The 15369-nt window shown below is 47.3% G+C and overlaps 1 pseudogene across 1 annotated transcript; it reads left to right on the top strand.

Annotated features, from left to right (window-relative positions):
* Positions 1-8055: 8055 nt before the first annotated feature.
* LOC308432705 (L-lactate dehydrogenase A chain-like) lies at positions 8056-8980 on the top strand (annotated as a pseudogene). Its single transcript has one exon. The product of its transcript is annotated as an L-lactate dehydrogenase A chain-like (transcript).
* The last annotated feature ends 6389 nt before the right edge of the window (positions 8981-15369 follow it).

A 15369-nucleotide genomic window follows, 5' to 3' on the forward strand; every position in this document is an offset into this window, starting at 1 on the left:
CTGCCCTATTTTTGACCTCTGGTTCTTCACCCGTGTCTTACGGTCACTCTGCCCCTGTGGCTTTAAGACTTGCCTGAAGTACTGCAAATGACTGTGCCCAAGACCAAGGTACCACCCAGAAGCAGGAACCACTGCTGTAGTGACTTCTGCAGAATGCTTTTGTGGGTTTTCCCCTTTCAAATACTGTGCTGTGTTCTATGTTGGTATTTAGAGATTTGAGCAGAATAGATTTCTTTCGTGTTGATAATGCATTAGCCTCTGGGCAGCCCTTACAGACCACACTGCTCTCTGAACCTCAGGCCTGGTAGAGGCACCTACAAGCTAGCTCCCTGCAAGGTCTTCTGTTTAGTGGCTTTCGGCTTTAACTTTTCCAAAAAAGCCCTCCTGGGGGACGCTGATGCTTGGGGTTTGATTGCCTCAGACAATCATGCTGACAGCTTGAGTAATTAGCTTGATTATATTTGACATTGAAGAGTTACTAATCTTAACCATATGTTGTAATACCACCATCACACACACACACACACACACACACACACACACACAGAGGAAGGGAGGAAGGAAGGAAGATTATGCCCCTGAGTGTGGTGTGGCAGTCAAGCCAAGATGTGCTCTGGAACCCAGGGCTCCAGAAACCTCTTAGGGATCTTCCAGCACATCCTTGAATATCCAGAGAAGCTAACTTTTAATCCAGTATAACGTGTGTGTATTCATCTTCTGAACATGCAGTTCCTGCACGCTCAATGTCTAGAAGGTACCAAGTGGACAAACACGTTTCTCGGTACTAAGAAGCTACAGGCTCAAGAGGGAGAGTGGCATACGCGTTTCTTCAAGCTTTTTAAAAAATTGGATATTTTTAATTTACATTTTTAATGTTATCCCCTTTCCTGGTTTCTCCTCCGGAAACCCCCTTATCGCATCCCCCCTCCCCCTGCTTCTATGAGGGTGTTCCCCCTCTTCAAGCTTTTTTATTTATTTTAATTCATTGGCAACTTTCTACATCTATACAGTGAATCTTGATCGTATCCACCCCCATCTCCCCCTGGACCACCCAACACTGTCCCCCACTTTCACGTCCTCTTCCTTTTTTCTTTTCTTCTTAGTATTGCCTGTGTGGGCACAGACAACCTGCCAGCAGCCACAGCCACAGCAGTAATTAGTTGCCAATAGTCCTTCCATCAGAGCTGGAATCCTTGGCCTTTTTAAAAACATGTTTTAATTCATCTATTTTGTATGTGCGCATGCACCTGCCACAGCACAGACCAGTCTGATGGAGGCAGTCTGATGGAGGCAGTCTGATGGAGGCAGTCCGATGGAGGCAGTCTGATGAAGGCAGTCTGATGGAGGCAGCTCATCAGCTGAGGGCCCCGCCTCCTAGATCACTATCGGTTGTGTTAAGCTGACAAAAACTAACCACCACAAAAGATGAATGTTGGCTGACTGCGTTGACTTTAGAGTGTTTGTTTTTCTTATTCTTCTGAACTATTATTCCACTTGGCTTTGTTCTTTCCTATGGTGGCCTGGGTGACTTTGATTTTCTCTTTAGGCTAAAATATTCCTTCAAACTAAAGAGCTGAGTTGGTGATTGTTAATTCCTTTGGCATATTTTTATTATGGGGAGCTTTTTATTTTTCCTTCAATTATGGCAGTTGGCTCTTCACTAGATGTAAACTTCTCAGTTGGCAGTTGTCTTTCAGAACCGGAAATATATCAGTTCGAGCCCTGCTGACTTTTAAATTGTCACTGGAACTATATGTTGTTATGCTGGTGTTCCTGCATGTATTCGTGACTTGCTGTTTCTTGCTGCTTTTCGGCTACTTTCTTTATTACGTATATTTAGTATTTTAATTATACTATGACTGGAGAAACGTCTTCTTATCTTTAAGAAAAGGTATGTTATGAATTTTATTAACTTAAAGATTTATTTACATTTTATGTATATGAATTTTTTGTCTTCGTATATGTCTGTGCACTACATACATGCAGTGCCAGAAATAGGCAGAAGATGGCATGAATCCCTGGCATAGAGTTACAGATGGTTGTGAGTCACCATGTGGGTTCCTGGAACTGTACCTGGATCCCCTGTTACAGTGCCATTGTTCTCAGCCCCGCCCGGCCCCTCCCTGCCCCCCCCCCCCCCCCCCCCCCGTCCAGAGAGCCTTCCCTTTCTGCATCTGTTACCTCGGTTTGGCTTTAGCATGCCACAGTGTGTATATCTTGTGCTATGCTGGCCTCTTCTTTGCCCTTGTTTGGCCTTTTCGGTTTCTCCACCTTGTCCCCAGCCGGGATGATCTGTCCTCTCCTGACCTTGGTGAGACTTTCACAGATGGTGTGTTTCTTATTCCCAGCCCTGGAGAGTGGTTTTCCTTCAGTATTTCTGTCCCTGTTGAATTCTGCCTCAGTGTCTTGCGTCACTTTTTCTTCTTCAGTCAGCTCTCTGTGCTCTCTATTCGGAGCTTACTTTCCTGCGATTATTCTGAGTCCCCTGGCTGGGACCCCATCAATCTCACTAGGTGCCATTCCTATAGGATTAATAGTTTTTGAAGAAGTTGTGTTGGCTTGGGGTGTGTGTGTGTGTGTGTGTGTGTGTGTGTGTGTGATTCTATGTTGCTGTTCTGGGATTTGATTTACACATCTGGGGTTACCTTGTTGCACAGGGTCATCGAGAACAACTGTAACTGCTGGGTATTCCCACTCTGCAAATACCGTAGCAGGCAGCCATAGCTGTCACCCATTCCGGTGCAGTAAGTAAATCCAATAAATAATCCAATAAATAAATCGATGATAAAGCATCCCAGGCTAAAGTGGGACAGCCTCAGACTTCAGTAAGATAATGATTGGAAAGCTAGGGATGGGGCTCACCCCTTCACTCCCAGCACTCTGGAGGCAGAAGCAGGACAACTCCTGTGAGTTCAAGGCCAGCCTGGTCTACATACTGAGCTCCAGGACAGCCAGGGCTGCACAGTAAGACTCTCTCTCCCCCTCTCCCTCTCTCCCTCCCTCCCTCTCTCTCTCTTTGTAGATCAAGTCTTGATTTTTATCACTTAAAAAAAAGCTGCACATTTATTTTGCTTTCTAATTCTGTGCTTGTGCCTTCAACACAATGACTTTCTGCTCCTCAGTAAGGAAGCCCGCTTGATCCCGTCACGGACACACTTGGCACACACGGAACACCAAAGGCTCTGCCGACCTGCTTCTTTGTCTTAGACAATCTCTAAGGACTTTGGGCCTCACAGCACGAACCCCTTGAAGTCTGCCTGGGCACACGCCACATTTGGATTTAGGGGCTTTCCCAACCTTCTTGGTGTAAAGGTGAACAGTCCTGTTGCCCGGGGTTCAAGACAGCCTTGCTTTGTTAGTGGCTGTACTGTAGGAAAGCCTAGGACAGTAAGTCAGACGCTGGACCATCCTGAGTGCCCCTAAGCACCGCCCCCACAAGACCCTGTCTGAAAATGAAAGACCAGGACTGGGAGGGAAGCAAGCGGGCAAGGGGAGAATTAAGTACGAGATTAACTTTGCAAAGAAAAGAAATCGAGGCATAGAAATGAAAGTTATAATTAAATAAAAAGAGGGACTGGACAGATGTCTCAGCAGCTAAGAGCACTGACTGCTCTCCCAGAGGTCCTGAGTTCAATTCCCAGCACCCACAACTCACAACCATCTGTAATGGGATCTGCTGCCTTCTTCTGGTGTGTGTGAAGACAGTGACAGTGTACTCACAGACATAATATAAGTCTTTTTTCAAAAAAGAGAGGAGGAGGCAAGAGGAGACAGGCTAGTAAATACTGCCTTGTCGACTGGTGATGCACAGACCGCTAAAACCCAACAGCAGTATACGGACAACAAACCCACCAGGACACACGGATGCCAGAGTGGAGATTAAATAACAGAACAGAAATCAGATGATTACCGAGAGCAGACTGGTACACTGCGGAGAGATGAAAGGTGAAGCTCTCAGATCCGGCTCTAGCCGGCTCCACTCTGAGCTGTGTGGACAGGGCGGATGGGACTTGTTGGTCTCTGCAGCCTCCATGTTCCGTATGGTGCTGGGGCATGAGGGAAGCGAGGCTGTAAGCCTCTTGGTTCTTCTGTCTGAAGCATGCATTCCACCAAGGCCATGACTGGCCTGAGCATCCGGGGCTGCTGTGTATGAGAGCAGCACTTGCCTCTTCTCTTTAATCAAGTGTGTAATGTTCATATATTTGTGTGATGTGCTGGGAACCAATCCAGCCCCATTCCTTTCCCTCTAGTTCTCCTATCCTGCATCCACCTTTCTCATGTGATGCGTGATGTGTATGCGTGTCCGTATGTGTGTCTGTGTATGTATGTGTGTCCGTGTGTGTCTGTGTCTCTGTGTGTGTTTTCATGTGTGTCTGTATGTGTATGTCTATGTGTTTGTAAAGGTATGTGTATCTGTGTATATGTGTTTGTATGTGTATATGTCTGTGTGTGTTTATATGTGTGTCTGTGTGTGTGTTTGTGTGTCTGTGTGTGTTTGTATGTGTTTCTGTTTGTATGTGTGTCTGCATCTGTGTATAGTCTGTGTATGAGTATATCTCTCTGTGTATCTGTGTGTGTGTTTTGTATGTGTGTCTCTTTGTGTGTATGTGTGTCTGTGTGTTTGTATATGTATGTGTATCTGTGTTTGTATGTGTGTGTATCTGTGTCTGAATCTGTGTATACCTGTATGTGTTTTCGTGTGTGTGTGTGTGTGTGTGTGTGTGTGTGTGTGTGGGTGCAAGTGGGCAGAATGCTGGAGCATGGACAACCTCCCAGGGCCCACATTCTTGAAGAATACTGATTCTTCCTGTCCCAATATCCACTCACTGCCAGGAACTCTTCAGATCAGGGTGGACCCTCACAGCCCCTTCTCAATCTATGCTGGGGGGTTATTTTCTGGCTGGAACTTGTTTAAGTCTTGTGCATGCAGTCCTGAGTTCTGTGAGTTCACGTGGGAGCTGCTGCTGTATCCAGGAGATTCTGCTTCTCTACAGACACCTGCTCCTCTGACTCACAGTCTTCCCGTCCCTCTTCCTCGATGATTCCTGGACCCTGGAGTGTGACATAATCACCTAGAGCTGTGCACCCCATGCCTCTTGTTGTCTGAAAAACAACTGAATACTGGTTTCAGTGTCAGTTACCATCTACTGGAAAAATAGGAAGGAGGGAGGGAGGGAGGGAGGAAGGAGGGGAGGAAGGAAGGAGGGAGGGAGGGAGGAAGGAGGGAGGGAGGGAGGAAGGAGGGGAGGAAGGAAGGAGGGAGGGAAGGAAGGAAGGAGGGAGGGAAGGAAGGAGGGAGGGAAGGAAGGAGGGAGGGAAGGAAGGAAGGAAGGAAGGAGGGAGGGAAGGAAGGAAGGAAGGAGGGAGGGAGGGAGGGAAGGAAGGAGGGAGGGAAGGAAGGAAGGAGGGAGGGAGGGAGGGAGGGAAGGAAGGAGGGAGGGAGGGAGGGAAGGAGGGAGGGAGGGAGGGAAAAAAGAAATGAAAGAATGAGGGAGGGGGGAGGGAAGGAAGGAAGGAGGGAGGGAAGAAGGAGGGGAGGAAGGAAGGAGGGAAGGAAGGAAGGAAGGAGGGAGGGAGGGAATAAAGGAATGAAAGAATGAGGGAGGGGGAGGGAAGGAAGGAATGAAGGAAGGAGGGAGGGAGGGAAGGAAGGAGGGAGGGAGGGAAGGAAGGAATGAAGGAGGGAGGGAGGGAGGGAAGGAAGGAGGGAGGGAAGGAAGGAGGGAGGGAGGGAAACAAAGGAAAGAAGGAGGGAGGGAAGGAAGGAATGAAGGAAGAAAAAAGGAAGGGAAATGAAGGAGGAAGGAGGGAGGGAAGGAAGAAGGAGAGAAGGAAGGAAGGAGGGAAAGAAGAAAAGTGTCTTTGGTGAGAGTTAAGATGCACTCATCTATAGGTATAAACATTAAAACTCTTTGTCCATGTAGCAGAGCAGTAGTAGATTCTCCCTTAGGACCTATGACCCACCCAGCCTCTGGCCTCCATGCCAATGCATGAGAGTGTTCACACACACACACACACACACACACATTACACACATGCACACTCATACAAAAGAAACAATAAAAGCCTAAGTTGTGGGTCTGTTGTTTAGCTTGATCTAATCATTCTGTGCTGTGTACATGTAACAACATCACACTAAACCCGTACATAGATACAATTATCATTTGTTGATTAAAAAGGAAAGGAACATTTATTTCATTTAAAAGCAAATGCAGCCAGGCACAACGGCTCACACCTTTAACCCCAGTACTCAGGAGGCAGAGGCAGGCGGATCTCTGACTGGGCAGCAGTGCAGTCAGCGTCAGGACACCTCCTGGGCGAAGAGAGCGTTCGTCTCCTGTCAGAACGGTGCATTGTGGAAAAGAGAACAAATATAGCTCATAAAGATGCTAAAAAGCTGTCACTTCCACATTCCAGTGATAAAATGTCACTAATACATAGTTTGATTATTTTTCTTTTACTATACAGTTTTAAGTCTGTGTCTGTGATGGTTAATGCTAATTGTCAGCAAAACTGCTAACAAAATCCAGGATCCTTTGGGAGGACCACCCCATACCTGTGAGGGGCTATCTTATTTTAATAGAGGTGGCATCTTAATTATTTCTCTATTGCTGTGGCAACTTGTAGAGGGAGTTTGTTTAGGGCTCAGAGTTTGAGAGGGTTAGAGTTTGTGACTGTCATGGGGAACATAGCAGCAGGTACGCATAATACCGGACCATCATCTGAGAGCTCACGTCCTGATCCACAAACAGAAAAGGCACAGAGAGAGAGAGAGAGAGAGAGAGAGAGAGAGAGAGAGAGAGAGAAGAAGGAGGGAGGGAGGGAGGGAGGAAGGGAGAGAGGGGGAGAGGGAGGGGGAGAGAGGGGGGAGGGAGGGAGAGGGGGAAGAGAGAGAGAGGGAGGGAGGGAGGGAGAGGGGGGAGAGAGAGGGAGGGAGGGAGAGGGGGGAGAGAGAGAGAGAGGGAGGGAGGGAGGGAGGGAGAGGGGGGAGAGAGAGAGGGAGGGAGGGAGGGAGGAGGGGGAGAGAGAGAGGGAGGGAGGGAGGGAGAGAGAGGGGGGAGGGAGGAGGGAGGGAGAGGGGGGAGAGAGAGAGAGGGAGGGAGGGATGGAGGAGGGATGGAGGAGGGAGGGAGGGAGGGAGGGGGGAAAGAGAGAGAGGGAGGGAGGGAGGGATGGAGGAGGGAGGGAGGGAGGGATGGAGGGAGGGAGGGAGGGATGGAGGAGGGGGATGGAGGAGGGAGGGAGGGAGGGAGAGGGGAGAGAGAGAGAGAGAGAGAGAGAGAGAGAGAGAGAGAGAGAGAGAATTCTGAGAATGGCATGCCATTTTTTCAGTGACACACCTCCTCCAACAAGGCCTGGCTTCCCAATCCTTTCCACAAAGTTTCCTGGAGTGGGAGCAAGTATTCAACCTTTGAGCCTGTGGGGGTCACTCTAATTCAAACCACCCCACTGGGAAAGTCCTCACTGCAGGAGGTGTCACACTCCCTTCCTGTCAGGGATCCTGGACTGTAAGAAAACCGCTGAGCTTGACGTTGCCCTACCAGCCAAACAAACCTCCCTTCAGTTGACTTGTTAGTCACTTACCCAGTGGCATGTCCTTAAATGTTAACAACTTATGTAATCACATTATTTAGATTAATGCCCAATTTTTTTTTTTGGGGTATCTAATTTTTTTTTCTAATTGAATGTATAGTTTCCTGCGACTCATTCAATAAAATTGTTATTGGGATATCTAGGTGTTCATTTATTTAGCTGGGAGCGGTACACACACTGCTACCGTGCTATCAGTGCTTTCTACACTTCTTTCTTTAATATTTGCTTTGGAGGACACTGGCTGACTTCTCTTGCTTGCTTCTTCATTCAATTTGTTGCAGTATATTTTTACTTGATCTTCTATTGCAGTAGGGCTTGAATACTAGAGCCACTCTGCCATTTTCTAGTCAATAAGTAATAATTTCCAGTGCCGGAGCCACTGTCACCGAGCCCAGGCCATGCTGCTGCTACCCACCTGTTGCCCCTCATGCACTATCGGTCTCAAAAGACTCAAAGTCCAAGATGGCAACCCTCAAGGACCTGCTGATTGTGAATCTAGTTAAGGAAGAACGGGTCCCATAGAACAAGATTACAGTTGTTACAGTTAGTGCTGTTGGCATGGCTTGTGCCATCAGTATCTTAATGAAGGACTTGGCAGATGAGCCTGCCCTTGTTGATGTCAGGGAAGACAAGCTAAAGGGGGGATGATGGATCTCCAGCATGGTAGCCTTTTCCTTAAAACACCAAAAATTGTCTCCAGTGAAGACTATAGTGTGACTGCAAACTCCAAGCTGGTCATTGTCACAGCGGGGGCCCGTCAGCAAGAGGGAGAGAGCCGACTCAATTTGGTCCAGTGAAAAGTGAACACCTTCAAGCTCATTATTCCCAACATTGTGAAGCACAGTCCACAGTGCAAGCTGCTTATTGCCTCAAATCCAGTGGACGTCTTGACCTGCGTGGCTCGGAAAATCAGTGGCTTTCCCAAACGCCGAGTTATTGGAAGTGGTTGAAACTAGATTCAGCTCGTTTCTGTTACCTGATGGGAGAAAGGCTGGGAGTTCACCCGCTGAGCTGTCACGGGTGGGTCCTGGGAGAGCGTGGCGACTCCAGTGTGCCCGTGTGGAGGGCTGTGAACATTGCTGTGTCTCCCTGAAGTCTGAACCCAGGACTGGGCACTGATGCAGATACAGAGCAGTGGAAGGAGGTTCACAAGCAGGGGGTTGACGGTGCATGAGGTGATGGAGCTGAAAGGTTACACGTCCTGGCCCACTGGCCTCTCTGCGGCAGACTTGGCCGAGAGCACAATGAAGAACCTGAGGCGGGTGCATCCCATTTCCACCATGATTAAGGGTCTCTATGGGATCAACGATGACGTCTTCCTCAGTGTCCCACGGATCCTGGGACAAAATGGAATCTTAGGTGTTGTGAAGGTGACACTGACTCCTGAGGAAGAGGCCCAACTGACAAAGAGTGCAGATGCCCTCTGGGGAATCCAGAGGAGCTGCAGTTCTAAAGTCTCCCCAGTGTCCCAGCTCTTCACTGTCCAGGCTGCAGCAGGGTTTCCATGGAGACCACACACTTCTCATCTGAGCAGTGGTTAGTGCAGTTGTGTTGAGATGCTCTGGGAAGGATCTCAGTTCCCACAGCTACCCTGCTGCTAAGTGGTACATGTGTAGTGGTAACCTGGTTAGGGTGACAGTCCCACTGTCTCCTAGACACACTGCCAACTGTGTGCAGGCTTTGATTATCCTGTGATCCTGCTGCACTGCTGTGCCACGCACCCTCACCAAACATGCCTGGGCCAACGGGTTCCCAGTTAGTCATAACCTGGCTCCAGTGTGTAAGTCCACTATGCCTATCTTGTGCACAAATGTTCTGCAGGATATTTTATATATTATATGTGTCTTTAGTGTACATCACAATATGTGAAATGTAAGATCTGCATGTGGATGATGGAACCAACCACTCAAGTGTCATGCCAATGAAAGCACCAAGCAAACCTTGACCGGTGGGGAAACAAAGTTAACCGTTTCCTTCAGTTGCTGTGACAAAACACCCATACAAAAAGCAAGAAGAGGAACAGAGTTATTTCATCTTATATTTTCAAACCACAGCCCGTCACTGAACGTGGGCAGAGCAGGAGCTGGAGCACAAGTGGAGGACGCTGCTCACTTGGTTCATCCCTGGCCAGTGTTCCCTTGGCGTCCTTACAACACTGTCCACAGTGGACTGAACTTTCCTACATTAATGAGTAATTTTAAAAAGTGTCACAGCCGTGCTGACGAAGGCAGGTCATCAGCTGAGGGTCCCTCTTTCTGGGGGGGACTCCAGTTGTGTCAAGCTGACAATAACCAACCAGGACAATAAGGTTCTCTTTGCCTCATGTAGTTTCACCATCATGAATAATGCTGTAGCCAAATCTCCTGGAATGTGGTCTGCTGCTATGTGTTGTAATGCTAAACCCTGGCCTCCGAGGTATTGCTGGCCCTGGGGAGGAGTATCAATCCTCAGTAAACCTCAGATGCTGTGTAACCTTGCACCCCAAGTTATCCATGATTGGTCAATAAAGATGCCTATAGTCGGGCAGAAGAGAGGTAGGCAGGGCTTCGGTTCTAGGGCTGGGGTTTGAAGCAGAACCCACAGGAAGAAAGAGGAGGTAGGGAGAGAATCCGCCACGGGATAGGATCATGAAGACATGGCTTTGAAGGCTGGCCGATTGGAGTAAAAGTGACCCAGACAGACCATAGCAAGTTATAAGCTGGGGTTGTTGATGGGGAAGTAGATACTAACAGCTTAGAAGGTAGATGTCTGCACAGTTCTAGTGCTGATTGAGGCTTATTATAAATATAAAGGTTTTGTGTCTTTTTTTCTGGGAACTGAATGACCAAAGGTAGAACTCCTCTCCCCCCAGTTAATATTAAGCATTTACCAGTACAGGCAGCTGTAGAGATGGACTAGCCAGTGAAGACTCGTTTCTCAAATATATGACATTTCCCATCTCCCCAAGTCCTTCGCTGACAGTCGCTCTGGCATGTTGTTGACATGTGATTCACCAGGTGTAGTTAAACCTGGATCCTGCTCTACAGGGCTTCCGGCTTCTCACCACCTGTGTGACTACTGCATAAGTTAGCAGTCACCTGGCAGCGACAAGATCTCTGAGAGGAGCCCCGTGAAGATCCAGTGTGGATAGTGGAGCAGAAGCCAGAGGCCTCAGACCAGACCAATGGCTCACTGCGAGTAAAGAACTGTGCACTAAGGGTGTACCGGGAGACTGCAGCTTCCGCAGTGAGCTTTGGTTTGGTTTTTACTTGACTCTTTTTTTTTTTTAACCTTTATTTTTATTTGTGTAGGGGGGTTGCAGTGGTGGACGGACAATGCAAAGGGTCAGGGGTGCATGATGTGACATTCCCAAAGAATCAATAAGAAGTTAATTCAAAGAACAGTTACCTTGCTCTTCTGGGCTGCTGTTTCTGTGCTGGTAACTCGAGGTGTTAAGAGTAGGTGACTTCAGAAATTCGGAATTTTGGAAATTCTCCCCTGGGCTCATATGTTCCCACTGTGAAATCTCGTGGGGATGGAATGGGATGCATTCACCAGATGACTGTCCAGGGCCATGAACGCTGTGTGGGATCTGGGATTACCACAGAGTTAGCCAGTCCGCACTGGGGCTTGGCACTCTTTGGCAGAGCGCTGGTTTGTCCTCCTCCCCGAGGTCATCTTTAAGCCCAGGAGCTGTTCTGAAAACCCTGCCCATGGGAAGAGGGTATGGGGCCAGAGCCCTAAAGCTATGAGGAGAAATTCTACAGGATGTCTCAGCAGGCAGTGTTCCCCTCTTGTTTGATATGTGGTGTCCAGAGACATGTCACTCACTAAGACAGGCTAGCTAAATGGCAGGTGGGTTCCTAGTATAAGCCCCTAAAAATAGCAGAGGCAGGCTGTGCTCCAAAACACTGACTGTATCAGCGAGCTAATTAAGAAATCTGCTGGCGATGACGAGGAGCTGGCGGGTTTCCCGTTCCCGTCAACTCTGTCAGGATGAGCAGAGCTTACGGAGCTGCAGACGGACGGGGAGAACAGCTCCCTGGAGCAGGGTTCCTTCATGTCAGAGATCCGGAAAAGCCCACGTTTCTGTGCATATGCTCGGAGCTGAGATGACATTTCCGTGGAAGGCTGGCGGTGCAGGGTTTCCGTTTAAGTACCGAGATACGTGGCCAGTTCTTATAGTTCCTTTTCATTTCTCTTTACACTTGTCCGCTTAGGTTTCATAATGCTTACTCTTGAATCCAGCCCCGTTAGATGAACTGAAGAAAGTAGAGAACTTCAGGTTTGCTCTCTGGCGGGCTTCCCAGCCTGTGCTCCACTAGCCTTTTACGTGTGTGTGTGTGTGTGTGTGTGTGTGTGTGTGTGTGCGCGCGCGTGTGTGCAGGCACTCGCACATGTCCTGGAGACCACAGACATCGTGGAGCTGGAGTTACAGGTATTTGTGAGCTGCTTCATATGTGTCTAGGGTCCAAACTCGAGTGCTTTGTTTGGGTGAGCAGTACTTGTTCGTAACCACTGTACCATCTCTTCAGCCATAGCCAACCTTCTTATCCACCCAGCCCATCTCCTTAGGGATAGCACCATCCACAGTTAGCTGGGCTCTCCTAAATTCATGATCCATCAAGAAAATGCCCCCACAGACATTCCTGCAGTCCTATAAACAGTATTCCTTAATGGTTTATGCTCCACGTTCCAGTGTTGACTTCCTGCCAACGAATAAAATGTCTTCCCATATTACTACCTCTGGATTATGGTACACTCTCTCATCACATGGTATGTTGCACAACAGTTAGGTGACTGAACAAGTGAGCTAGAAAAGAACACAATAATATTAAAAAAAAAAAAAAAAAAAAAAAAAAAGGAAGATCTGGCTGTGGTGATGCTTGTCTGTAATTCCAGGACTCCGGGCTCAGAGGTCAAGAACTCCAGACCAGCTTAAGCTATATAGGAAGACTTTATATCAACAAACAGAGAGAGGGTGGGAGAGAGAAGGGAGGGAAAGAGAAAAGAAGAGAGAGGGAGGGAGAGAGGGAACCCTGACATGTACCTTCCTGGAATGTGGCTCTCTGCTTTTCCTGTGAGTAGCTGATTCCTAAACTAATCCCTGCTTATAGAGGCGTAAGCTCTCCTCTATCAGTCTGATAGTCAGAGATGAGGACCATGGAGGTGCCTTTTCATCTTCTGATTGCTAGTCTTGCAGGTCCAGTAGCTGTCCAGCAGGCCCCACAGTGCCTTCCCACACAGAACGCACAAAACCTTCTATTTTACTCTTTGGTTTTGTCAGTTTAAATAAAGGTAATGCTTAGATATTAGGGAAACCATGGGCTAGGGGTGAACCTGGGTTCTGGTCTCAGTCTGAATATGAAGCTTAGCATCACTAAGAAGATTCTGGTCCCACTGGGAGCTGCCTTCCAGTTATTCCTGGCTGCCGTGTGGTACAGTACTGAATACACGCCGCCATCAAGACTTCCATTTTGTTGACCCTGGCATCAAGTTCTGTCATAACTTCCTGCCTTTCATCAGTAGCTACGAATAATTTTATATGGGTCATTATTTAGTGGCTACGCTCCATATTTTCTGATTTCCTTCCCATATCTACCTTTTTGTCTCCAGGAAGGTAGAGAGTGGGCAGCCCTTAGATGTTCTGGGGCAGAGACATGGGTGAGCAAATCAATGACAGGAGGGTGGTTATGAGCCAAGGCCTGGCCTCCCTCTGCTACCCTATTGAACACAGAATTCAAGGAGTCTGAATTCCAAGGGAAAAATGAAAATTGGCTGTTAGGTTGTTTTTAAGATATGTCTGTCAAGGTTGGATGACGTCGGTCGGTTTGCTAGCTTGATTTCTAATTTCTGTAAAGAGACACCTGATGTGCAGGACCAACATTTTTGCTTTCATAGTATCAGGCCCTGCAGATACTATGTGTCTCCAGGGCTGCACTGTTGCTCCTACTTCGTGGTAATCAGCCTGTCTCCTTCCAGAAACTCACAAGGAAAGAGCCATCCCAAGACCTCAGTCATGTTCTCAGTGAACCCAGCTTCTTTCTGAGATTCCCCTGTTGAGTTAGGCTTCCTTCAGATACAGCATATGGCAACTGAGAGAGAGAGAGAGAGAGAGAGAGAGAGAGAGAGAGAGAGAGAGAGAGAGGGAGAGAGAAAGAGAGAGATCTTTCTGGTGTCAGAATGAAGGTTGTTCACAGAGTCTGAGCCTGTATTTTCTAGCTCTGTAGCGGTAAATATTAAACAAACAAGCCATGGTTGGGCACCATCTCACACTAGCGCTGGTTGGTGGCTCTCTGGCCCAGAGCTCTCGAAACCTCTACCTGACTCACTAAATTCCTGTGACAGGTTGCTGCCACGCCCATCCCACACATCCCAATTTCGTGGTGGGCTTGGTGCACTCTGTCACCGTACCTTTCTCTGGAACTCAGTTGAGTCATTGTGTGAAGGAAAACACCACACAATCTTAGTAGAATCAACAGGTAACAACAATCGCTGGGTGTGACAACTACTGTTCTAAATAAATTGAAAGCCATTCCAAATTATAAATCGTCCGGGAGCAGGCAGCAGATTCCCAACAGATCCGCCACCTGAGCCGAGCCCTTGCCTACCTACATTTCGTCTCCATCCTTTTTCCCATCCAAAAGTCAGTTTTCTTTTCCTGCCTCCCCTCTTCTCTCTGACCCAGGAGTCCTGCCTACTCCTCACCCAGTGATTGGTCCCCTAAAATCTTTATTTGGTGAAGTCCTTGCCACATAGCTCAAACCAGAAAAGACTGGGACCGGACCCCATGAAGGACAGAGAACACAGGACCAGTGTGATGGGTGTGTGACCACTCTCCTTATACCATACCATATGCCATATCATATACCATATCATACAATATAGTATACCATATACCATTCTATACCACACCATACCATATACCATTTTATACTATACCATATATCATATCATGCCACATACCATATACCATACCATACTATACCATATACCATGTCATAATTATACCACATACCATATCATACCAAATACAATATCATATATCATATCATACAATATACTATACAATTACATACTATACCATATACCATACTATACATACCATATACCATTCCATACCATACTATACCATACCATATCATACCAAATACTATAACATATACCATATCATACAATATACTATACCATATACCATTCCATACCATATACAATACCATATACCATACTATACCATACCATATACCATACCATACCATATACCATTTTATACTATACCATATATCATATCATACCACATACCATATACCATATCACACTATACCATATACCATGTCATAATTATACCATATACCGTATCATACTAAATACCATATCATATACCATATCATACAATATACTATACCATATACCATTCCATACCATATAAAATACCATATACCATACTATACTATGCCATATACCATTCCATACCATATATCATACCATACCATATACCATACCATATACTGTACCACACTATACCATACCATATACCATACCGTACACCGTATACCATACCATACTCATTGCAGAACTCAAACAATTCTTTCTGCTGAATGCCACATGGCCAAGGACTTATTGACTGTACTCATAGAACCATGGCAGGAACCCAGGGTGTAGCTCCTGTTAGCCCTTCTGGGGCAAACAAGGCCTCTGGAAGACAGACCTCCATTCAGGGCTGGAGGGCACCAACGAAAATGGGATGGAAGAAGCTGCCCTAAATCAGCATCCCCATCTTGCTGCCATGCTGGCCTG

Source organism: Micromys minutus, assembly GCF_963924665.1.
Source record: "Micromys minutus genome assembly, chromosome: 18".
NCBI lineage: Eukaryota > Metazoa > Chordata > Mammalia > Rodentia > Muridae > Micromys > Micromys minutus.